At 42.3% G+C, this 26,604-nt stretch overlaps 1 protein-coding gene and 1 long non-coding RNA gene across 7 annotated transcripts in view; one reads left to right on the forward strand and one right to left on the reverse strand.

Annotated features, from left to right (window-relative positions):
• The first annotated feature begins 2,328 nt into the window (after positions 1–2,328).
• LOC119841128 (CD276 antigen homolog) overlaps positions 2,329–26,604 on the forward strand; it is a 37,960-nt gene continuing 13,684 nt past the window's right edge. The window contains exons 1-3 of one of the 6 annotated variants that reach the window (XR_006278336.1): positions 2,360–2,449; positions 20,537–20,647; positions 24,855–24,996. The gene's annotated coding sequence lies outside the window, so the exon portion shown is untranslated. Of the gene's footprint in view, positions 2,450–20,495; positions 20,648–20,921; positions 21,146–24,854; positions 24,997–26,604 lie in introns of those variants that run through there. The other 5 variants (XR_006278335.1, XM_038368249.2, XM_043506458.1 and 2 more) reach the window with 5 other exon arrangements.
• On the reverse strand, positions 17,439–23,089 carry LOC122458339. The gene is made up of 3 exons (XR_006278337.1): positions 23,011–23,089; positions 20,511–20,605; positions 17,439–17,571 (listed from the first exon to the last, which is right to left on the reverse strand). It is a non-coding gene; the product is annotated as an uncharacterized LOC122458339 (long non-coding RNA).

A 26,604-nucleotide genomic window follows, 5' to 3' on the forward strand; every position in this document is an offset into this window, starting at 1 on the left:
ATAGTTTGTTGTGCAAGAGGAGGGGGGATCAGTGAGAGCATGGTTAATTTAGGTGAGCTGGGAACTGGTAACCAGGAAAAAAGAATTTGGAGAAGATTATGGGCAGGGATTGGGACACAGCATCAACCAGGTCATTCCACATATAGAGTGAGCAAAGGGCAAACGCTGGCCTAATAGCTTGAGACACTGAGTGTCCCAGTGTCAAGTAGATGTCAAGAATGCCTGCTACCACTAATGTAAGTGTGCTGGAGGGTATTGGTGGCTCATAGAAAGCATGCCTTTGATCTGTGGGCAATCACAGACCTCACTGAAGCTGATAGGCGTGCTGGCTGCCTTTAAATCAGACTAAATGGAAGGAGCAGATTTTAGCAGATGACAGAACGAGGAGTAATGGTCTCAAGTTGCAATGGGGGAGGTTTAGATTGGATATTAGGAAAAACTTTTTCACTAAGAGGGTGGTGAAACACTGGAATGCGTTACCTAGGGAGGTGGTAGAATCTCCTTCCTTAGAGGTTTTTAAGGTCAGGCTTGACAAAGCCCTGGCTGGGATGATTTAACTGGGACTTGGTCCTGCTTTGAGCAGGGGGTTGGACTAGATGACCTTCTGGGGTCCCTTCCAACCCTGATATTCTATGATTCTATGATTCTATGAGCAATTAAAGTCATTTTAGTATAAGATAGCTGGAGACAATGGAAGCCACCCCCAAGGCACTGAGCCACATGGGAAGGCCTAAGAAAGCTCAAACTCAGGGATAATGAAAGGTTTTTCCATGGGAATAACTGAAAATGTAGGGGTTGGGGCATTGATTGGTGGAGCTGTTTTTGTCAGAAGCAGAAAGGAACCAGAAAGTGAGCAAACAATGAGAGAGAGAGTGTGTGAATGTGGCTTCAAGGGGAAGCCAAAAGAGTTTCTTTAGGGCAGAGTACTGGCCAGAAAGGCAGGCTTGGAAATTATGACAAAGAAATTGCCTCTTATTTGTTTTTATGAAACAAGACATCGTACATGCTTTGTAAATAAACAAATCTGCCCCAGAGAAATTCCTTCAGCATCAATTTCTCCTCCGAACAGATATCACAGACAAGGTCCCATATATTAGCTAAAACACTCAAGCAAAGGGGCAGTAATTCTTTCAGAAATGTTAAAAGTAGTTCATTAATGTTTTCATGCAATGTATTCATGGGGAAAAGTGTTTCCTATCAGTCAGATGGTAGATTTAACAAATGGGGTCTGATTTTATTGTAAGAGAGCATGGGTACAGTAGAACCTCAGAGTTACGAACACCAGAGTTACAAACTGACGGATCAACCATACACTTCATTTGGAACCAGAAGTACACAATTAGGCAGCAGCAGAGACCAAAAATAAAAGGCAAACACAGTACAGTACTTTGTTAAACAAACTACTAAAAATATAAAGGGAAAGCTTAAAAAAAATTTGATCAGGTAAGGAAACTGTTTCTATGCTTGTTTCATTTAAATTAAGATGGTTAAAAGCAGCATTTTTCTCTGCATAGTAAAGTTGCAAAGCTGCACTAAGTCAATGTTCAGTTATAAACCTTTGAAAGAACAACTCTAACGTTTTGTTCAGAGTTACAAACAACCTCCATTCCCGAGGTGTTCAGAACTCTAAGGTTCTACTGTATTCTAATTCTGAAAAGGACTGAGATACCTGAACATTACATGGCAATTGGCAGTTTAAGAAAGTCATTGGGACACATTATTAAATATCCCCCAGTAATAGCTTGTTCCACTGTTATCCTCATCCATTCGCTTTGTTCCACTTCCTCACTCCAACTCCCATATTTAAAAGATAATACTGCTAAAAGATCAAAAAAGGCCCGTGCAATAACTAGCTTTTGCAGTTTATAGTGAACCCATGTTTTAAAAATCCTCTAAATATTTTCACATGAATCACTGTAGGATTTTGAATCAATATTTATGCTCTGTGACATTTACAGCATAATGTTTAGCCAAACAGGAAGGTGATGAAGCTGGAAGATCAAATGTTGCTGAGCATTTATTATTAGGTGGTACTTCACCACTAACTTCCAGTGAAGCAAGCTGTAGTTAGTGTGGTTATTCCTTTCATTCCACAAGACCCACTATGCTACTTATCTTAGAGACTAACAAATTTATTTGAGCATAAGCTTTCGTGAGCTACAGATCACTTCATCAGATGCATGCAGTGCATGTGATGAAGTGAGCTGTAGATCACAAAAGCTTATGCTCAAATAAATTTGTTAGTCTCTAAGGTGCCACAAGTACTCCTGTTCTTTTTGTGGATACAGACTAACACAGCTGCTACTCTGTAATCTATGCTACATATGTGAGTCATTCCCTCAATCCTGACTTGTATCAGCACTTCCTCATTTAACGCAGGGAGTTGGTTGCAGTACTACATTCGATTTTCAGCCCTCTTAAGCAAAATATCAGGAAAATCCAGAGACAAGTAAGTTGGTTCTTTTCAATATAAGGGGGGAAAAAACTATCGGTGCTGCATCTAAGACATGAGCTTATATTGATCTTTTTACATTGGCTTCAGGAGTGGTGTGTATCTAGAAAACAGGGAGTGAGAAATGAAAGTTGTTTCTGCTGTAGGTAGCAATGTGCTGGGGGAGATCAAAAAAACCCCAACGTTACAATCCCCAATGTCTTGTAAATGCCATTTGCTTTAGTTTTGAATTGGGGGCTGGGGGGAGTGTGAAAAGTGACTGCTTAAAAACTAATTGTAGAAGAGAAAAACAAATCAAGCCACTAAAAGCATACCGGTGAGAACAAAGCTAGCTCTCACCTGAAGCTAAATGTTATCTGCACTATTTGCTCAATTAACTAAATGGCATGCACTTTGTACTCACTTTTCTTGAGCATTGTATTGAATGAGATTTTGGCATCAACTTTGCTGCAAATATGAAGTTCAGATTAGTTTGCAGAAAGTGAATGCTGAACTCAAACATAATTACTCACACTGAACACTTGATGCTGCATAAAGAAAAGCAGTACTTGTGGCACCTTAGAGACTAACAAATTTATTAGAACATAAGCTTTCGTATCCGATGAAGTGAGCTGTAGCTCACGAAAGCTTATGCTCTAATAAATTTGTTAGTCTCTAAGGCGCCACAAGTACTGCTTTTCTTTTTGCGAATACAGACTAACACGGCTGCTCTTCCAGTCTGGGAAGAGAAACTGTAACAAACCAATCTATTAGTCACATCACTAAACACACTTTAAAGTTTCACAAAAAGAAAAGGAGTACTTGTGGCACCTTAGAGACTAACAAATTTATTTGAGCATAAGCTTTCGTGAGCTACAGCTCACTTCATCGGATGCATTTGGTGGAAAATGCAGTGGGGAGATTTATATTCAGTCCCTTTGGTATGATGTCCATCTGGTTGCATTTGGAGAGGAAGATGATGTCTGTCTGTATCTGTATGAGTTTTTTCATGAAGTTGACAGATTTCCACTTTATATGGCTAAATTCAGTGCCTTGCATAATGACAGGTTTCAGAGTAGCAGCTGTGTTAGTCTGTATTCGCAAAAAGAAAAGGAGTACTTGTGGCACCTTAGAGACTAACAAATTTATTTGAAATCTCCCCACTGTATTTTCCACCAAATGCATCTGATGAAGTGAGCTGTAGCTCACGAAAGCTTATGCTCAAATAAATTTGTTAGTCTCTAAGGTGTCACAAGTACTCCTATTCTTTTTGCGAATACAGACTAACACGGCTGCTACTCTGAAACCTTTAAAGTTTCAGATGCAGAGTGTTCCTAATGATTTGCTTGTGACCAATTCACAGAAGAAGAGTCAACTGCTGAAATTATCCAGCAAATATTGAAAAACAAATAAATTCAAGAAAATCTCAAGCTGCTGACAGACAATTGACTTACTGAATTATTATTTATTATTGCTATCGCAGTAACATCTAAGGACCCCAATGAGAGGTTAGGGTCCCATTATACTAAGCAAGTAATAAAGATGTGCCCAAAATAGCTCAGGTGAATTTGCATAAACTATGTAAGTCACAGAGATCAAAGTAGTCAGAGGTGTTTGTTATTTTAGCTAGTGGTAGTGATTTGTACACATCATGACAAAGGCATGCTTTAGGAGTTATGTAAGACGATAAGTTGTTGGTATTGTGAATTTTCATGGGAGTTTGTATTCAGTACAGTACTTGCTACAAATTACTCACTTATGTCTTCACTACCTGCTGGATTGGCGGGCAGCGATCGATCCAGCGTGGATCAATTTATCGCGTCTAGTCTAGATGCGATAAATCGAGCCCCGAGCTCTCTCCCGTCAACTCCTGTACTCCAGCTCTGCGAGAGGCGCAGGCCGAGTTGACGGGGGAGCAACAGCAGTCTACTCACTGTGGTGGAGACACCACGGTAAGTCAAACTAAGTAGGTCGACTTCAGCTACGTTATTCACATAGCTGAAGTTGCATAACTTAGATCGATTTTCCCCCCCAATGTAGACCAGGACTTAGTGCTACTCACAGAGGTGGTATATACTAATCATAGGTAATGGAGAAACCTGAAGCACACATATGAGTGAACTGGCATGACATTAAGAGAGCAGAACGTTTTTAAAATGTAAATATAAATAGTTACCGATCATGTCCAAAACTGTAAATAAATGGACCGTCTGATTTGGGCTAAACTGCCCCCACTATTCCTCAGAGGCAAGCTTAAACCATGATCATAATCAGACCAAAGCTAGAGGAAGTTTTTCCACCAAAAAGTTAGTTTTCCAAAAGCTGGGAGGTTCCCTAAGTCCCATTTTCAAATGAGATTGAGGCTTCCAAGTCTCACTGAAAATCTATAGGACTTAGGCTTCTAAGTCACTTATGAACTTTTTGAAAAATTGACTTGAGATAACTTAAATGATGGAGGACTGAAAGTACAGTGAAACCACATTTAGGTCATAGAATCATAGACTATCAGGGTTGGAAGGGACCTCAGGACGTCATCTAGTCCAACCCCCTGCTCAAGGTCTGGTCTACACTTGGGAGGGGGGATAGCGATCTAAATTACGCAACTTCGGCTACGTGAATAACGTAGCTGAAGTCGATATACTTCGATCTACTTACTGCGGTGTCTTCACTGCGATAAGTCGATGGCTGACACTCCCCCGTCGACTCCATCTGTGCGTCACCCTGGTGGAATACCAGAGTCGACAGGAGGGTGCTCAGCAGTCAATTTATCGCGTCTAGACTAGATGTGATAAATCAACCCCCACTGGATCGATCGCTGCCCGTCAATCCAGCTGGTAATATAGACAAGCCCTAACATCTCAGTCAGTCTGAAACCCAAAGGTCTGCTGCAATTTGCAGTCTGCCTCTTAGCCCCAGTCTACGTTACAAATTTACGTTGGTATAACTATGCTGCTCTGGGATGCTGGAAAATCCACACCTCTGAACGACGGGGTTACACTGACTGAATTCCCTGGACAGACAGCACTATGTTGATGGAACGGTTTCTCCCACTGACATAGCTACCGCCTCTTGGGAAGGTGGAGTACCTACACCGATGGGAGAAGCTCTCCCGTTGACATAGGTAGCATCTTCACTATGTGCTACAGATGGTGCAGCTGCACCGCTGCAGTGCAGTAAGTGTAGACAAGTTCTTAGTAATATAGTGTATGCAACACAAAAATGCAGGGACTGTTGAAGCTGATCCTCCTCAGGAAGCCAAAGAATATTTTCAAGAAGTAACAGTTGCCTTTTCCACCTAACATTAGGTCATCGAAATGTTTTCAAAATTCAATCAGTCACTTGCAAAGATTCTCTCATCAGTTAGTGATGTTCTAATAGAACGTTTCTCAAGTGGATATTCCTCACTTGGCAATGCAAAGTGCTCCTTCAGTCCTGTGAAAAGTCAAATGCCTTTGCTGAGCTTTCCTCTGATGGCATGAGTGTGCCCCTCTTCAAAGGAAGCCACCCCGAGAAAACTAAGTAACATTCTATTCTTTAAGAGCAGGCCAGCTGGCTCCCGCTCTCTCTGTGCTATGTTCACTTCATTTATAGTTGATTTTAAGTCAACAAAAACAAAGCCTTTTAAAAAAGGATTGTGAAAACTAAAATAAGTTTGATTAGTCACCTCTGAACCTCACTGCGTAACATCCTGCTCTGGTTCCCCTTCCCTCTTTCGTTGCAGAAATCATACCCAACGTAAGTCGGCTCTAATGTCCTGCACGAACTCTCACCAGAAGTAACATTGCTTCCACACTTGTTTTTTTCCTCCTTAAATATTTGCTTCCCTCTTTTGCTCCATCACCATCTGCCCCTCTCCCTGTTTGAGTCTCAGCCCCACATCTGCTTTAGTCACTAAGGGCTTGGCTACACTTGCAAGTTAGAGCACATTAAATCATCCCTGGGCACCCTAACTCCTGACCCATCCACACTGGCAAGGCACTTAGAGTGCCTGGACTCTGCAGCTGGAGAGCCCCTGGTACTCCACCTCCACGAGAAGCATAGAGCTTGCTGCGCCCCGGCTGAAATGCCCGGGTGTCAGTGTGGACAACGTGTTGCATTACTGTGCTGTGATTGGCCTCTGGAAATATCCCATAATCCCCTGAAGTAAAGTGGCCACTCTTGTCATTGTTTTGAACTCAGCTGCAGGCATGCAGATATCCCCTTTCAAAGCTCTGTTTCTGACAGCCAGCATGCTTATCTGCTCCAAGACAAAGCAACCATTACTGTGGAATGCTGCTGCTGAGAGTGTGTGTGTGAGAGAGAGGTGCGTGTGTGTGTGGGGGGGGTCTGCTGCTGTCTGAATTTACAAGACAGCATGCTGACATGCTCTCTGACCCCCAAAACACACTGTCTCTCCCCCCACATGCACACAACACACTCCTTGTCACACTCCACTGCTCACCCCATTTGAAAAGCATGCTGCAGCCACTTGCACACTGGGATAGCTACCGCAATGCACTGCTCTTTGTGGCGTTGCAAGAGCTGCTAATGTGGCCACACCAGTGCGTTTGCAGCTGACAGTGTAAACACACAGCAACATTTTCCCTGGTGCGGTCTCTGAAGGTTGATTTAACTCCCAGCGCTCTACATCTGCAAGTGTAGCCAAGTCCTAAGGACCAGAATCTAATATCCTTACTCATGCTAATTATCAGCTTATTGCATGAGTAGTCACAGTTAGGTCTATGGGTCTATTTTTGCTTCTCAGGGTGAGTAAGGGTATCAGAATCCGGGTCTCGGGGTTTCATTAGGACTTTCATTAGGACTTAGAAAGAAGCTCTGAAAACATTTTGTTCCTGGTAGATAAGATTGTTTGAAAAAAAAAATTAACTGGTTTCTCTCCCCCTCTTTTTTTGCTGAACTTATTTCATGACATTAGCTCCTTGTAAATAGGAAATGCCTTCCCTTCCAGTCCAGTGACAGCAATCCATGTAGGCAGCTTTCACTGTCATTCATGAGAGTTAAAGAATAATCTTCCTACAAAAGCATTGGAAAAGAGATCAGACAGTTGGTGACTAACATACAGATGGCAATGGAGCAATTTTATTTGGTTAGCAAGTTTTGGAGGACAATAAAATTGCATAAAAGTAATTAGTACTTGAGTAGACATTTCATGGACATAGGGCAAGTTCAGTGGTAAAGGAGCATAGTGAATTCTGATGTGTATTATTGAATTTCGTGGGCGAAGGTCAGCCAGTTATCAGTACATCACTCCCTCCAGATTATTTCAAGGCAGATCAAAATCCGTAGTAGGCAATTATTGGTCAGGTTTTTACACAGTATCTATTAATAATGATGACAGTGCCCCTGCCTGCTTGTCCTTTACTCAATTCTGTTTATTAGTGTGTATAATAGTCACATAAACTTTTATGTACACACACTATGCATTTATAATATATACACACACTGTCCTGCTAACATTTACATACAAGTAATTTTACTCACATAGATAATCCCACTGCTGCAATTAATTGCATCTTTGCACGTTCTTCATTTAAATAGGCTAAATTCAAACTACAGGATTCTCATTTCTTTGTGTACATAAATGTTTGCAGGATCAGGCCCCAGGAAGAGTAAGGTGTATCAGTGTAAAGGAAAAGGAGCCACTGTGACTTACAGATTACCTACATACAATGAAACACATTTAAAGTAATTTAAATCTGACACCTCCAATTTTGCAATTTTTAAAAATCATTGTAAGCACTGAACACATGACAGCCTGAGAAGCAGAGATATCATCTAGCTATTTCAATAAAGGAAGGGCAGAGGCAACTTCACTGCATATATTCTAAAAGAAATTATTCACTGGAGAAAACAGTGGGCCAAATTGTTCTCTGGTACATCCATGTAGGACCATTAACTTCAGTGGCCTGGAACAGAATTTAGTCCACAGTCAGTATGAAATATAAAAATGAAAAAGAACCACTTTTCTAACTGCAAACTCTTAACACAGAGAGAGAAGTTTTCTAGAGAAGCCTAAGTAAAGGCTAAACCAGGAATTGCTCCCACTAGCCCAGTGGTTCTCAACTCTGGTCCACGGCTTGTTCAGGGAAAGCCCCTGGTGGGCGGGGCCGGTTTCTTTACCTGCAGCGTCCGCAGGTTCGGCCGATCGCGGCTCCCACTGGCTGCGGTTCGCCGCTCCAGGCCAATGGGGGCTGCGGAAAGGGCGGCCAGCATGTCCCTTTGTCTGTGCTGCTTCCCGCAGCCCCCATTGGCCTGGAGCGGCGAACCGCGGCCAGTGGGAGCTGCGATCGGCCGAACCTGCAGACACGGCAGGTAAACAAACCGGCCCGGCCCGCCAGGGGCTTTCCCTGAACAAGCCGTGGACCAGAGTTGAGAACCACTACAGTAGCCCATCTTCACTCCCTCAAGACCTTGATATATCATCTCTGTTGCATTGAGGCAGTGAGCTGCCCGCCCCAGTAAGACTAATAGGAGGAAGGAAGTTCATACTTCTGAGTCATTCATTCAGGCTGCCTGATGATGCAAGATAAAAACGCTGCATCAGTTACACTCATTCACATTTGGAACATTATTTTGCGCAACCATGAGGGCTAGAAACTTCCTATTTTTTAAATTAAATCTTAGATACTACAACCTTATAATATGCCTAGCACACTCCAGATACCATCAAGATGCACAGGCCTTTGACAAACCCGCTCTATAGATTATTATGCCTGGGAGTGTTTTGACTTCCTCTAGCCCAAAAAGTTTAAAGGCATACTGGCGAGAAGAGGCAGAGTCATCTACAAACAGCTCCAGACATGAAGGATCTGCTTCTGGTTTCATGTCTATTTAACTATGCAAATGCTTATAAGGAATGTGATTCAGTGAAGATTAGTCATAGATTTTCTAAGAGATTTCTAGTTCAAAATAATTTAACCCCCCCCGAAAAAAACCATAATTTGTGTCCACACAACAAGGCTGTAACTTGGTTAGTAACCATAGCAGCTAATAGTGCATCCCTCTTGCCACAGCCATAGGTTGGCACATAAGGTATGGTTACACTGCACACTCCTTTTGGCAGCACGTAGAGCATATACACTACACGCCTCCCGAGCATGGGTATCAATAGCAATGTAAATGGTGAGGCCTGGCTTATGTGAGCAGTGTAGACACTCCAAAACCTTAGGGTACGTATCCTACATGGTTCTCTAGATGCCCAAGCAATGCCTCCTCCCTTAACACTGTTATTTTTAGCAGCGTAGCATCCTGACTCCAGCAGAGGAAGACTCCAGTAGCTCCCCGCTTCTGCTCCTTTGCCCGCTGCCAGAGCTTTTCACTGACAAGTGTAACTACACACCGCAGTGTGGACACAGCCTGCTTTTCACTGTGGCATGTAGCTATACACCCTACATTCTGCCACAATGTAGCAGTGTATGGTATGCAGTGTAGATGTATTCTGGTATGCAGTGTAGATGTACCCAGAGTGGTCGTACTGTCACTGGGTCAGCATGCTGTTGGTTAAGTATACTGTTGGTAGAGGAGGGTTTGCTTTGAGGACAGGTGCTGTGGCCATGCCTCTAACCAATTTGGCTAGTCCTCTGCTTTCCCAGATCTCTGTGCAGCTGGAAATCCCACAGTGCTTCACCCCACACACTGCTGGTGTCATTCTACATCTCTGTCCTCTGGACATGCTGCTCCCTGCTAAAGCGCTGTGGAAAAGCTGCCCATGCTTCAGATTCATGCACAGTGGGAACTGCATTTTGGCAGCATAGTAGATTTGCACACAAGCTTGTGACAGCAGAAAAGCTGTTATTTGGACACAAATAGAACCATGTTACATGTAGTTGGTTAAGATGACCATGCCTCCAATGAGTTACAAAAATTGTAGTTGTACTTGCAATGTGGACTTATACTGATCCAAAGCAGAGCTGAGCAACACTCACACTGCAGGCATCAGCACCACTCACGAATATGAAAATATGTGTCACCGAGCTGTGTGGAACTCAGTGGTTTCACTTTGCAGGGTTTCACTTGGGCATTTTATTCAGTTTCAGTCCATGCGATTTCACACACAGAGTTTCACTTTGGATTGAAACTCACAAGTCATAAGCGTAACTCAGCTGAAGCCACAAACCTATGTCTTTATACAAGTTCAAAGCTAAACTGTAATTTGACCTCCTTTGGTTTGAAACAGAGTTTGTTTGACTGAAAGGATCAAGAATTTTAGCTAATCTTGTAATAAGTCTCATGTTATTATTCAAGTTTGTAATGAAACCCGAAACAAGGTAAATTGCATACAGGTCTTTATACCAGCATTGTTAAATTTGGCTTACTAGGGCCAAAGATCCTCTGTATTGTTTTGTTTATTTTCTCTTCCAATTCCTCATGACCAGCAGCTGGCAAGATTCTGAATAATGGGCTGGAAGAGGAAGGGGGTCTCAATGCACAAACAGGGAAAAGCAAGAAGTTGTTTAGCTGTGGAGTCCAGATCCATTTCCCAGCTAAACATTTCTCAAAGAGGGATTATAATCTTTTAATCTACCCTGTGCATTTAGGCTGTGGATTTCTGCAAATTAACAAGGTTTCTGCATTTCCCTCTCAATCCACTGCACCATATGATGGGACTTCTGAACCAATGTATTGCTTCTATAAAAATGAACTTGCTCTCTGGGCACAGTTACTGACTGGATGGAGAAATTAGTTGCTGCTGTTTCTGGGATATTTTTGAGCTGTGGCTGAGGAGCTTCTTGCTAGCATGTCTGACAACACTGAGTCCTTTGTCTGCTATTTTGCTTTAGGAGGAGTAGCCAGTTCTCCCGCTCCATCCTGACCAACTCTTTCTGGAACCTTTCTTTTTTAGGGGTGGATTTTAGGGATTTGTTTTGTTTTACCCCCGCAAGGCTAAAGATGCTCATGCAAACTCTCAAATTCGGTATAGAGCTGGCAGTTGGACTATTTTTTCATTGTGAGAGTTCCACAGGGAAAAAAAAGACAACGTAAAATTGTTATGCTCCCAAGCCACGGGTGCTAATCTGAAAGTTGTTCTGCTTATGTTGTTCCAGTTGTGCTGAACTTCATCGCCCCAAACAGTGTTGCTTTTCCCTTCTCCCCAGTGTACACCACCATCTGGGGTGGGCCACATCCATTTGGAGCTAGGAGGGCAGGGCACAGCACAGCCTTCATCAGAGTAAGAATTAGTTTTGTGATTTTTTTTGTTTTCTAAGACTCAAGGCAGCAGAAGGGACTTCAGTGCCCTGCTGTGTAAATTCCTCATCTTGAACAACAGTTGGAACTGCTCTCAGGATGTTATTCTAGAATCTTCTTTTGAGAACAGGTATCTGCCACTTGGTGACTTCCAAAGAGTAAAACTAGGATGCAGCTTGGTATGGTGGAGAGGGAGGCAAACAGGGTGGGTTCTATTCCCACCTGTGCTGCTACTGAGCTGCTATAGGACCTAAGGCAAATCACATTACCTCTCTGTGCTTCCGTTTTGGTCGTGGCTATTTAAAATGTATGCTCTTTGGGACCCAGACTATCTCCAACTAGGTGTTTGGGGCCCTCTTGGACTGGACCATTGTATAGTCTCAGCTAGGGACTCTACCCTCTACCATACTACAAACACAAAACAATAAAACATTTATTGTTCAGAAGTGTCTTCATGAGCCATGGAGTCGTTCCTAGCAGAAAAGCCCTGAGCAGTATCCAGAGTAGAGGGTAACGAGGGGATTGTTGTGCTAGAAGCAATGACACCTACCGCTCCAGGTAAAACACTGCTGTGCTTGGTCTCCAGTATGTTCCCACATGCCTGTTGTATACATTTCTATAGAATATATGTGCAAAAGTGCTAACATAACCCCAAAGGTCTCACTTTCTCGCGTCCATTTTTATAGGAATTTCTTCCTATGCCAGTCTATGGGAATTGCTTCATCATGCTGTTGCTGAATCAATCAATCCTGACGGCTCCATGCTGCCATATGTTATCTTGTTCTTTGGTTCTCCCATTCTTGAGGCTGTTGGGTGGCTTCCAGTCTGCCCTCCGGGGGTCCACTGGTTATTTCCACTTGATGCCTTCTTCAGCCGATGGATGCTGAATTCTTAGGCTGGCACCTCCCTGATCATTCAGTTATTATCCTCACCAAGCATCCATCCATATCCATCCTCTATCTCTATTTTAATCACAATTGTTAACAAAGCGAGATGAATACAACAAAAGGGCGGGGAGTCTCTGGGTGCTGTTTCTGTTGTTACAGAGTATTGCTTTGAGTCTCTCTCTCTGTGAGTAGTTGTTGTTACAAAGAATTGCTTTGAGAACAGACTCTGTCTTAGGATGTACTAACACAATTACAGCTTGCAAGTTTCACACGGAAAGGGAGAGAAACCAAGAGACCTCTTAATTAGTAATACCCTGGAATTTAAACTATGGGGAATCAAACTCATTTGTGATTTTAATACAGAACTTCTTTAATATGATCCAACGGGGTGGGGGGGTCTGAAAGTTATTATAGTGGGGTGGTTGTGGTACTACTACCACCCTTACTTCTGCACTGGTGGCAATGCTGCCTTCAGAGCTGGGCCAGCTGGAGAGCGGCAGCTGCTGGCCAGGAGCCCAGCTCTGAAGGCAGAGCCGCCGCCAGCAGCAGCGCAGAAGTACGGGTGGCATGGTATGGTATGGTATTGCCACCCTTACTTCTGTGCTGCTACGTGCAGAGCTGGGCCCTCAGTCAGTAGCCATCACTCTCCAACTGTTCCGCTCTGAAGGCAGCACAGAAGTAAGGTTGGCAAGACTGTGATCCCCTACCTCCTAAAATAACCTTGTGACCACCCCTGCAACTCCCTTTTGGGACAGGACCCCCCAGAAATGCTGATCTCCCCGTGAAATCTATATAGTATAGGGTAAAAGCACATAAGACCAGAGTTCATGGGGGGGGGGGGGAGGGAAGACCAGATTTCACGGTTTGTGATGCGTTTTTCATGGCCGTGAATTTGGTAGGGCCCTATTCATTGATTTCCATTCCTCTTGTTTACCAGTCATAATTTTAACACAGTCCTTGAAGTATATAAATAGGCCTTTTTGTTTTAGCTAATTCAGTCTGTCTCCCTTTCGCAACTTTTATCATCAACATTTATTATGATAAGATATCATAATATATGAACTGACATTCACTTTTTACAGTTGAGCTCACAATTAGAGTACTTTTGTAGACCCAATTATCACAACATGCCTCTGCTCATTTTAAGAAAAAATGAATAGCTCACATGAAGAAGAGGGTTTCTGTGGAAAAGCCATTTACAAAACACTTTGAGAATTTGTTGTGGCACGATAAAGCAAGCCCAAAGGTCGGAGCCAGCAAACCAACCAAAACAAGACATTTTGTCGGTACTTCCAACATGAAACTAAAACATTAGGATTCCTAACATGATATGATATTTCTACTAATCCTAACAGAAGAAAATCCAGAACAAATAAGAGGTAACATTACATTCATTACAGACGAGATTTATCATCCTCTCAGGAATTATACATTGGGGTCCAAATTCAGCAAAACATTTAAGACCGTCTCTATTCATCAAAGCTTTTAAACCCTTGTTTAACTTTAAACACATGCTTGAGTCCCATTAACATCAATGGGATAACATATGCTTAAAGCTAAGCGCACGTAAAGCGCTTTGCTGAATGGGCATGGACTGCTGAATCAGGGCTTGAATGAGGCTTCCATATTATAAGACAAAATAAAAGTAAAACAAAGGCGTGTTTTAATAAACACATCTATCAGAAAACTACTGCTAGCAAACTGCAGTTGCTTGGACGATGTGGATTTATATCCTCTTTAGTTCAGCCATTTGGCTCCCATCTGTTTCATGTTACCCTATGGTTAGTTTAAAATCCTTGTGGGTTTTGTGGTGATGACGGCTATGTAAGGGAAGGGAGGCGCTGTTATTCCGTCTTCTGCATACTGCTCCTTTAAACAAAGTCTTTCTGACTCATGAAGGGCAGTTGCCATTTTCTGTGTTACATTTCAGATGCGGAACGTTACAGAGAGAATCAGTGGTCTCTCACTCGCTCACATACGCACGGAGGGCTAGACCCTCAGCCGATATAAGTCAGTGTAGTTCTGTCCATTGGAAGAGGTCAGTGAAGTGTCACCAATGGCTACCAGCTGAGGACCTGACTTGAATAGGTTAGATTGTTCTCTCTTTGTCTTAATCTGAAATAGAAGTAATCTAGATTGGGAAAAAAAAATAACACCACATTATTTGTTCCAATTGTTCCTGCTTCATGCCTCTTTGGTAACTCACAGCAGGAGTAAAGCCGCTCAACCTGCTACCCAGGAATCCATCCTGTGGAGGGGAAATCCCTGACTGGTGTAGAACCACTGTATCAGCTCCACCCCTCGTCTGTAGCCTGGGATAAAGGAAGCATGTTGGGGAGTGGCTAGCAGAACTACTAGATCAGCTCCACGCTTTAATCACGTGTGTAGTCTGGGATATAGGAAGCATGCTGGGGAGTGGCTGGCTGAAAAAGGGGACATGCCTGGAATGTCATGGCATGCCAACTATTCTTGGCTTTTAGCAGCCAAGGGTAGGTTAGAGCATCCTGGGGGCTGCTGTAGTTTATACCAGTAATCAGTACAATACCTGGCTGGCTCCAAAATCTAGGAGGCCCCAGAGAGGATTCAGAGACATTTACCTTCACCCCAAGCTATAGCTCAGAACTGGGGTCAATATCTTTCAACTCAGGTTCCCACTTCAGCGCTATCTTGAATGGCTCATTTTGTCTCATCTTTCATCCGCCTCCATCATTCTCCCTTGAACAAGTTTTTTTTTTATTATTATTATTATTATTATTATTTTTATTATTACTTTATTTAAACACAGCTTGGAAGAGGTGAAAGAAAGGGCAGTGTGCAGTAGTATTAGGTTTGATCCTTTAAGTTGACATGTTTCATGCAAGACCCAAGGCCACTTGTGAAATTGACAGAAAGCCTTGTATCCCAGTATAACAACGTAGTAGGGAAGGATCTAAGGACCACAGCAGCAGCAACCAGGCATGATACTGGGAAGAGGGATCCCAATTTGGACTGCATATGTGAGAGCAATACAGTAGTTTTGTTTGTGGTGGAAACTTACACAATGAGGAGGGGAGCTGGTTGCCTAGTTTTGGAAGCGGCTGTGTTGAGAGGTCTGTACCAGTCAACTGTTTCCTTCACATTCTACAGCTGTATTTTTCTGACTGTTTTCTATAAATCTTGTTATATTGCACTTCATATAAGTGACATGTTAGTCAGTGCCCAGGACACTGCAGAAATCAAAGCACCAGTGATTAGTGATCTGCAATATGTGTAGGCAAAGTGTCTTCGGCATTTTTCATGAATCCTCCTAATTTTGTTAACCCTTTGAATTTTGTTATCTTGGGGTGAAAACTGTTTTATTGTGATGCTCAGATCTATATATACTTCCCCATGACATCAGTTATGAAATACTTAATCCATGTGAAAACCACCTCCTTTATTACTACTCACAGTCACTTGGAATGTCTATTGATTTCTTTGTTAGAAAGATGCTAAGGGCTCTAACAACTAGACAGACCACTCACTTCACCCAACAGTGATGCAGCCTGCACCAAAATGAAAGATGGCAGCCAGTTAATTCTTGTGTAGACTTGTGCTCTATTGAAGATGGAAAGTGAAGAATCTTATCCAGTTAATATGAGTACTTTGAGATCCTTGGATGAAAAACATTTCATCAGAGCAAAATTCTTTTCAAACTTCCACCCCTCTGAAATAGATAGGCATATCCTCATTGTATAGGTAGGGAAACTGAGGCACTGAAAGTTTAAGTGACTTTCTCATGATCACAAAGAATGCCCCATCTCTTTCGATTCCCCAAATGAAACTACAAAGCAAGTTTTAAGCAGGCAGAATCTAATTGCCCTATAAAATGTTGGTCAAGATCCTGGGGCGAGGTATTCTAAGTCTTGTGAAACTCGACAGAGCTTTTAACTGCAGGAGCAAGTCATAAACCAAGGAAAGAATTTCCCAAAAACCGTCATGAAGTTTTTTCAATCACAATTTTTCATTAAAGTTTCTAATTTTGGTAATGTTCAGTCAGCTCTATTAGGCCTTGATTCAGCCAAGCGCTTGGCATGGCCTTAATTACCACAATAGTCAAGACTTCGGTTTTTCACCCCATCCAAAAGAGCTTAGTTTCAGCAGCAGCATGTTAGCATCCGGCTGTAGTTTTGAATCAGAGATAAATGTGACTTCTAATGCCATTACCATTTCCTACAGTGCCCTGGGTTCATGTAGGGGGAAAAGGGGGTTCTTTTCACCACCTCGTCCCTGCCCCCTGTGAAGACCTCTCCAATCACTAACAAGACTTTGCTGAGGAGTTCTGCCAACTTCGTGTCCTGGGATGGCATGGTCACATTGATCAATCACCCCTTCTGGTTACAGTGATGCTATAGTCCTGCCACAAGCCCTCTATCCCTAAAAACATAGGGCAAGACAAAAAAAGCTGCTTTCCTGGCACACTGCTGCTGCAGGTACAACTGGATATCACACTTTTTAGTGCTGTAAGAAGTGGTCTAGGCATCCCCTGAATACGTCTACTAATGCAAGTTGAACCTAGTATTATAACAGTGTGTGGGCTTCTCTCAAGCAGAGGCTACTAACAGTGCTAAATACTGTAATGATTCTTTGAGATTACCAAATCTATTTCACCAAGGATTAAAGCCATTCTTGAAGTCCCTACCCCATACCACCTCTTAGTTTATTTGCCTGTTAGTTCACAATGGAGTTAAATCATTAAGTTAGATGCTACTATAGTAGAAGAGTGGCAAAACAAGCAAACAGGAATAATTTTCATGGACTCAATACAACCTATTTGCAACTATCAGTTATCCAGCTTGATTTTAGTACATACACTTACATAGCATTTGTCATCTGAAAGCATCCCAAATTGCTTTAAAAAATTAAACTAATACACTGTGCAAACTACAGAGTAGTACTGAAATACAAGTTATGAATGACATATGGGTACTTACTATGAAACCTTCCATATGAAGGGCAAACAGGGTTTTGCCCAAAGAACTTCATAAAAACTGGTTATAGCAATTGCACCTGGACCGTTATTTCTATGGGTTTTTATGGGTCTTTTGCCTGGATAGACAATTTCAAAGAAGCTAGCTCTGGAGGACATTGGTTATGGTTGAATCTCTTAGACAAGGTGGATTTAAAAAAAAATTATTTTTAACATAAAAACCAAATTTTAAATCAGATTTTTTTTAATTTAAATATATTTAAAATTAAATTGGAAATTGACAACCTATGTTAAGGTCTAAACTTTTTATAATCTATTAAGATCATTACATTAGAAAAATAATTTAAACAATACATGTTTGTTGCCAAAGTTTTAAACAAAGTCAAACCACTAAACTGGTGGAAGTCACTTGCTAAACTCCTAGAACCAGATTTCAGAGTAGCAGCCGTGTTAGTCTTTGTTAGTTAGTTAGTAATTGGTTTGGTTCACTAACTGCAGATAATATCTCCTTTGTTTAATAAATCAGTTAATTTTAAATGGAAAACATGTTTCGATAATCTTTTTTCTCAGGTATCCATGACTTTTAAGTTACTGTTAGGTCATTAAAAAGAAGAAGAAGAAGAAGAAGAAATCTCTAAACTTGAAATGCTGGTTTTGTGCATTTTTAATTGAATTTAAATTTCCATCCAAACAGAACTTGACCGAAATCACAGGTTAAAAATTAATAACCTATTGAATCAGAAATGCATCATTCATCATTTTCTAACATAATAAAAATATAAAAATTAAGAATCAGAATAAATTTAGCTAAGATACATAATTGCTTAAATAATGTGTGTATAGTATAGTTATCCTCCTGGTTATCAAAACTCAAAGTTCATGTAGAGGCTATATTCAGTTGCAAATCAACAAGTTTTAATGGTTACCAATTAATAAGAATGAACCTTTCTTTAGGAAAATAACTAAATGTACAAATGCAAAACACAATTGAAATCAAGTTTCTTGCTAGCTGATTTTAATCATGATTAAAGTAGGTGATTTAAATTGCTCCACCCTGTTCTTGGAATAGTTCCTTTGTATTGTACAGCAGCTGGGCAAAAAGGGAATCAAGACCCAGGCTTACCTGAACTAGGCCTCATTTACTATGAGAGCTATTGAACATTGGTCTGAGGGGTTTTCCAACCAAGAGTGCCCAGGAGGGTTTTCTAGATTAGGAAAAAGGGTGGAGGTTAGGGTGGCATTAGCTAACCCAGTTTAGCCAACCCTGACCTTTGTATACCTTCAGGGCTACCTAAGATAGATCTCAACCAGCTAAATTGAAATGAAATGTATTGACCTGCTACTATGATGGATAAAATGTAAAAGTCAGGTTGCAGTTAGCAGCTAATTACTGTAAAACTAACCCCAGCCTAACCTTGGCCTTTTTTTCTAATCTAGACACATCCTAATGTTCAGAAAGGCTGTTGTGTCTACATTAAGATTTTTCAGACCCAATGGCTGCAGCTCCAGCTGTGCCAGTGGAGGATGCTGTGTAGACAGGACTCCGTTGTTGGTTTAGTTTTGTTCTTTAAACCACCATGTTGCCTGTGCTGGCTTAGATCTACTCTAGAGAGCACAGTGATTAAACACACCTTGAACTTGGTCTAGCCATCTGCTTCCACTGGTGCTGCCCCTCTGTAGGCAAAGCAATGGGTCAGAAAGGAAGTGGTTTTCCTGCTACAGGGCTGAATATAGCAGGGTCTTACTAGAGTTTCTCCAAGTTGAATTGCATGTGTACAATTAGGCTATTGTTCATTTTCTGTATCCAGGGTAACAGGACTTTGAGAATAAAACTAGGCTAGGAGAAAAGACATGGGGAATGTGTGTGGCTAATTGCTCCTCAGAAAGGAAACTAACTCACTGCAAATCCCCCAAATTGCCTACCCACTTGGCAAAAGGAGCAACAATAATTTGTCTCTGCTTTGTTTTTGAGGAAGGAAGCTCAGGATTTTCCCCTTCTCATGCTATTGGAACTTGGTCGCAGTTCAAGGGAGTGAAAATCTCCAGAGGAGCATGGCACACTTCCTCCCAGACATTATGAAACTGAATGGATATAAAAAAAAAAAGCTAACAAAATATTCCATTGCCTAGACTTTGGTCAGCTTGAAAGCAGTCTCTCATGACTTTGATAAATAAAGTTACCCTTCCACTTCCTGGAAAATTCCCAGAGAATTTTCCGACCATGTTTTTTTTTTTTTTTTAAAATAGTAAGATATGGATTTCAGAGTACAAGGGTGGTTTCCCCCTCCCCACCCCCACCCCCTCTGTGTGTCTGGACTGGTGACATTTGTTGAGGGGATTTTGTAGTCCAGCAGCTAATTTTAGCATCAGCCTGACTGAAAACTTGCATTTGAATGAATTAAATAAATAAACAATATTTATTAATTAACAGAAAATGTAAAGAGCCAGTCTTCAATCACGGCACCTCAAGAAATCTGCAAGCTAATTACAATAATTAGAAGCTGACAATTTGACATTTTTAAAAAGCTGAAGCTGAATAGAAATGCTCACAATTGGGATTAATTGGTTATACAGGTATTGTGTTTAGAGGCATCTGTTGCACTTGCTTGGGGTTTGATTCTGCTCTGTCACACTCATGTAACTCTGGAGTAATTCCATTGACTTCAGTGCAGCTACTCCAGACTTACACTGTTGTGACTGAAGATATTTATCCCTAAGTCAATAAAAGGTTTAAAATGAACACGATATGGGCACAAAATTTGACTCCTCCACTTGATTTCTCTACAAGGTTTTGCACTATCCATGTAATTCCCTTTGCAGGATGTGGTTACTTCACCAGAACACCCCCACCCCCTCAAATAGTTTGTTTTTCTTCAGTTAATTTCTCTATGCAACACACACAAATATTAGTGTCAATATAGCTCAACTTTACAACAAATCATTGCGCACACCAGATAGAGAAAGATACATGAGTGAGGAAAATAGTCTAATTCATAAAAAGTTTTCAGAAGCTGTCATCAAATGTGAGCAAAAGAGAATTTAAAAAAAATAAAGATACCTCAGCTGTGTGTTTGTCACCTTCAGACATACAAAATATGGCTCTTATTATGGAAGCACTTAAGCAGATGTGTAATTGGATTCATGCCGGTAGTTCTGTTCACATCAATGGAGATATTCAGGTCAGTAAAGTAAAAGGTATGTGGTGAAATGTTTATAGAATCTGGGCCTTCAATAATTTAGTGGTACAGCACTTAACTAAACCCAAGATCAAAATACTCCTGAGCTCTGAGATCCAGAGCTCAGGGCCGGCTCTAGGCACCAGCAAAACAAGCAGATGCTTGGGGCGGCACATTTCTAGGGGCGGCATTCCCCCCGCCGCCCCAGCTCGCCTCCACCTGCTCCCCTGAGTGTGCAGCCGCCATTCTGCTTCTCCCCCCTCCTGCCCAGGCTTGCTGTGAGTGAAACAGCTGTTCGGCGCGGCAAGCCTGGGAAGGAGGGAGGAGAAGTCGAGCGGCAGCACGCTCGGGGGAGGCGGCGGTGGTGGAGCAGAGGTGAGCTGGGGAGCGGAGTGGTTCCTCTACCCCCCCCCCCCCGCTCACCTCTGCTCCCCTGAATGCGCTGCCTCTCCCTCGCCTGAGAGGGAGGGGGGAGAAGTGGAGTGGCGGCCTGTTCAGGGGAGCAGGTGAAGCGGAGGTGAGCTAGGGCTGGGTTGGGGGAGGTGCAGGAAGCAATGCGGGGAAGGGGGAAATGTGGCACGCCCGGGGGAGGTGGGGGGGGCTGGGGATTTGGGGAAGGGGGAAGGGGCGGAGCTGGGACGGGGAGGCACGAAAAAAAAGCGGGGGCAGCCGAAAATGTTTTTGCTTGGAGCGGCAAAAATCCTAGAGCCGGCCCTGCCAGATCTAAAACTGACAGCTGGCCTCTATTGCTACAGGAAGCTGAACCAACATATAAGTTTTTTGGAGACCCAACCCTTACTCTCATGCGCCTCCCACACCTTACATGTGTGACTGAATTAAATTATTGCACACAGGAGCAGCCAACCTAGGTGACAGAAATACCACTAGGACAAACTATAGTTACTGGAAAAAACTGAGTGTCTCAGGAGATATTCAAGATTACAAGAAAGCATATGGTAACAGACCAGGGTAGAGCTAAGAACCTCCAGTTCAGGCATCCTGATTCAGTTTTCATCTGTGCCAACTTGAAGAGCCAGCTATTGTCAGTCATGTCACTTATTTTAGATAATTAAAAGTGGGTCGAAACCTATGAGAGGCATTTTTGAAATGCCTTTGGATTACTTTGGATGATCAATCTCTATATGTCTTTTACACAGAAATGCTAGAAGTCAAGTACTTGTGAATGAAAAAGATATCAAATGGATTTGAAGATGAGCTGGTAACTCCCTCCCTACTCCCATATGGCCTACTGTGGTTACCCATTCCTTACAGCAAGAAACTCATGACAGGGAAAAGAAATGCTGCAAGCACACACACTTTAAAAGGAGAAGGCTACGCTTCTCAAATATGCCTAATTTTCAGAGGTGTTCAGCTCTCAGTTCCCACTGACATTGATCAGAACTGTGAGAACCCAGCACCTCTTAGAAATCAACCCACTTTTTAACTTTAGTCACCCAGATTTGAAAATCTTGGCTTAAGGGTTAAATCTTTAAGGCCTTGATCCCACAAATATACATGTATGTGCTTAAATTTTGTATATGTAAGTATTCCTATTGAACTCCATGGGGCTCCCAACATCAATTAAGTTAAGTACATGGATAAGTCCATATTATGTAACTGATATTTTTTTAAAGAAATTCCATACTGATTTAGACAGAAGTGTCTTCCTAAAACAAAAACAACCTATCCATAACATGAGATAGCCCTTAATTCCACACTAATGCACCCTACACTGGTTATTACATGATGCTGCTAACTGACCAGCAGCTCATTGCATTGTTTTAGAGAACTTCTTAGAACCCAGTAAATAAAATTTTAAACTGCAGCTGCTTTTGAAACCAGTCAGTCACACTGATACCAATTCCACCAATCAGCATTGATCCCTGCTCACATTAATACAACTCGCAGTCTAGACCTTGGAGATTTCTGGTTCAGTTTTCAGAGCCATGAGCTTTTCAGATAAAAATGAAAACCATTTCAACGATCTTCCCTGCTATTCATTTCATTCCTCCAGCACACAAAGGAGTTTGGAAATGACAGGGAAGGGGCAGCAGAAACTTTCAGGGGAAGAAAAGGGAATCAGAAGAAAAACAAAGTTCCTTTCTGGCTGTCAGAGAGAGACCACAATAAGGAACAAAATCTTCTTCTGACTTCCTTTAAAGTTTCACAAAAGGGCAGGAGACCATCACGTCACTAGCCTCAGGAAATAAGTCTAGTCCTACAGGCACAAAGCAACGCATGGACAGAACATGCTTCTTGGGATTCTGTTTGTAGGATGGGTTTTCAGGACTCTCCATGGGATATTAAAGACTCTGGGCTTTCAGAAACCCAGAATAATTGACTTTAGGAGAAATAGTCAATCATGTTTAATGACACACTAACCTTTCACACAAAGGCAGTCACCAAGTCACAAGCAGTTTCTCCCTGCAGGTCTGAAGAGAAGGTGGCCCCCGCTCATCTTCTTTCTGCAACAGATTGGAGAAGCAGGGAGTTATTTACTAAAGTATAACTGCCACCTCTGGTGCACATGTGCTATGAACAAATCCCATTTTTAAAATCTGGGATGTAAACATTCTGTAGAATGGAGGGCTTGTGAGAGGCATGGGATTGATTGTCCTGGAGACTGAAGTTCAGAAGAGGTTCACCACAGGCAGCCGCAGTGCAAGCTTCTTCATGTACTCTTATACCAGTGTGCCTCAAACCTTCCCTAGAGGGACCTTCACAGGAGAAGAAAGTAGTTCAGTCTCCATTCCCATTCAGGCATTCGTCTCTGACCCAAGATCAGCCACACTGGTGGCGCTTGAAGTGGATTTCATGGCTCACTGAAAACTGGACTCAAACGAACCATTTCATAAAGAACACTAACCAGCCATAAGATTGTAACAGCTTTGGGTCACTACAAACCAGGGCTGGCTTCTAACCATTTGTGTAGCAGTGAGAAGTAACATCCTTATCAATTCCCTGAGCCATCTAGAGCCTCTCCATTTTTCAGACCCAGGCAGAGACAATGTTACATCTATTAATATGATGAAACTTTATTCAGAAATCAAAGAGCAAGGCCAGGAGAGTCCCTGTGAATTTGCTTCTTCCTCTCTTTTGTCTGATGCTCCCAGACTTTGTTACTTTGAGGGCAAACTGCAAGGTTCACCTATTTTACCTAGCTTTTTAGAAGCTGCGTGTGGAGAGGTAGAATACAGGTTGTGGGAATGGGAAAAATTGATTCTGATGGGGGAGGCTTTTTTTTTTTTGAGGGGGGCAAATGTGAGTTCTGCACAATCCTATCAAAGTCACTCGTGTTTAGAACAAAGCAGCTAAGGGCTTTGGAACTTCGGCAGACTATAACTTGTGGCTAGAATTTGTGATTTCACATCATTCCTATATCCTTTTAAAGTGATCCCTTTGTCAGTCTCGAACACCAGACTGATGTCTGAAATATTCTCCTGTACAGTGATCTTTCAGAGCCAGATTGCAACCTGTGCTAAGAGGATTTAAAGCTGCCCTAAATGGGTAACTGGGAATTCCTACAGCATGGAGAAATCTCAGCAAGCATATGGCCACCACCATAACCCCCTTCCTTCCCAGCATAGGGGCACATTACCTGAGGAAAGGAGCAAGCAAGCACATAGTATGCTATATTCTGGGGATAACCAGCTGGCATGACAACCCTCTACAAGGCTATCACAAACCACAGCAATTCTGAACAGCTGTGAGATTGTTGTAGATTATGTCAAAGGCCAAACAGCCTCCAGGATTGAGGGGAGGGCAGAAAGGTGGCATAAGTCACCTTTACTCCTCCATCCCACAGATGGCCCAAGCTCTGCTACAGTGTATCTGAAGACTGAGCCCAAAGTCTGTGACTGGCCTTTCATCTTGCGTGACCTAGTCATGTTTGGCGGCATGCAGCATGAGAAATAGCATTGCATCACTTTGGAAGCATCAAAGAAAATAAATCAGATAATCCTACAAGGCTCCATTTTCTGAGAAGCTGCACTATGCAATAGGTAAAATGAATAAGCAGCAGCTGCCAAAGCCCTGTCCAAAGCCTGGAAATCCCCAGAAATTTACCTTCTGATTAGAGTTTAAAAACAAAAACCAACAAAGTGATTTAAGATTAGGAAGAGCTACATCTTTATGGATTCTAGCCAGTGTCTTTGTTGACTTGAGACACATTTGGGAAAAATCTCATTGAATGAGCCGCAGTGAATGACCTTTCATTCCATTTACAGGTTTGGTATGCTTAAGAGAAGGCTGGGAGTGTTGCCAAGTTTCAGTATGGACTGCTGAATCATCAGCACAATGTCAGAGAAGCCAGATCTGGAGTTCTATTTGCACGTTCAGCTGCAAGTGCCCTGAAAGCCAGATACCAAGGTAAGAGGATTGTGTTGGTTGAGACAGATATAACCCGCACACCTTCTGGGTGTGGTGTTCTGTCCTATCTTGTGGCACCGAGACCACTTAGAGAGAAAGATTAAGGAGTCTACTCTGCAGCCTTAGCTAACAGTCATTTGGCTTTTAGCTCATGCAATAGAGGTTCATGCACTAAGCTCCCGAGATTGCAGGTTCAATACCGCCCACCGAGAACCCAGGTTTATCAGCGTTACACCGGCAAAGGGTGTCTGCCATGAAAACTCATCATTTTTGCAGCTTCTTTTCACTGGAGAGTAGAAGTTTGGCATCTCTCTCCTGACTTTAGTGTCATGGTTTACAGGAGTAGGTCACTAAGCAAAAGAGTTTGTCTGTTTGTTTTTTTTTAAGTTCAGGCAACAAGGATCATACAACTCTACTTTTTCTTAAAAGCCAAATAACTCAAGAAAATCCTAAAGGGACTAATTAATAACCCACAAAGAAGTGCATAAAGGATGCCTGGCAATTCCCTTCTTGGTTCTCTTAGTCCAACTACTAGGGTTTCTGGTTAACCCTTTTGAAAGTGTCAGTGTTTTATAGAGTAGAAGTTTGTTCAGTTTCATCACAACACTGCACTGAAGAATCTCACTGTAAACCAGCAGTGCTCACATTTCTCTGTGGTGTGGTAGACTTGGGGAGCCGAGAGGAAGAGTTGGCAAAGATATCAGCCCTCTTAAGGGTGGTGTGTGCCCACCGTACATTATTTGAGTTCAGTTTGGAGGTTCTATTAGATCCACTGCTGACTGTAGATCAGGACTTTGTAACCAGGGAGGCACAACACAAAGATGGCTCATGATATGGCCGCCCTTCCCAGGTCCTCCCATCCAAGCACCATACCAGTATGCAACAAGCGCCACCAACCAAACCCACCCAGTACTCCCAAGCCAACTCTCATTTCTCACCCAGACCCTAATCCCCCAATCCTCTGCAGCCAAAGCATTGCTGCAAAAAGTCACAGCTAGATTTTGGGTTCTGGGTGAAAAACCACTGTTTTAGATAAGGTATCAAAATGTGACCAAAACTCATACATCACACTAGGAGCACACTATACCAGCTCTCTATGATCTGCTGACCCACCATCCAATAGCTGCTTATTGATTTCTGGGTCAAACATGGCCTGGAACATATCTACCTAAAGAATTATTTTTCTTCCTGTTACTCTGACAGTTCTATTCAGCAAAAGTTCTCAGGTGGAGTTCCTCTGGGTTAATTGAAGGGAAGACTGCTGACAGGCTGTTCTTATATCTACTTCAGACTAGGAAAATAGATTGTATGTTTTAAAATAAATGATTTTCCTATGGTCAACATGGGCATGAAGAGCCCACAGCTTTGGAATTCCCCTCCCCCCCCAAGAAATAATCTGAATCTATCGATCTCCAGGCCATGATATAAGGGCCATGTTTTTTTCAGGCATTTGGGAAAGCTGTGGGTATTTGTTTGCATGTTTAATTGTCAAGCTGGCTGATTCAGTTTTATTGCAGGGTTGGGCTAATTTGATTGGCTTCTAGAATTGCAACTTTTATATGGCGTAATATTTTAATTGCTGTGAAAGTTGCCTGGGGCTGTTGGAAA

Source organism: Dermochelys coriacea, chromosome 1 (assembly GCF_009764565.3).
Source record: "Dermochelys coriacea isolate rDerCor1 chromosome 1, rDerCor1.pri.v4, whole genome shotgun sequence".
NCBI classification, from domain to species: Eukaryota; Metazoa; Chordata; order Testudines; family Dermochelyidae; genus Dermochelys; species Dermochelys coriacea.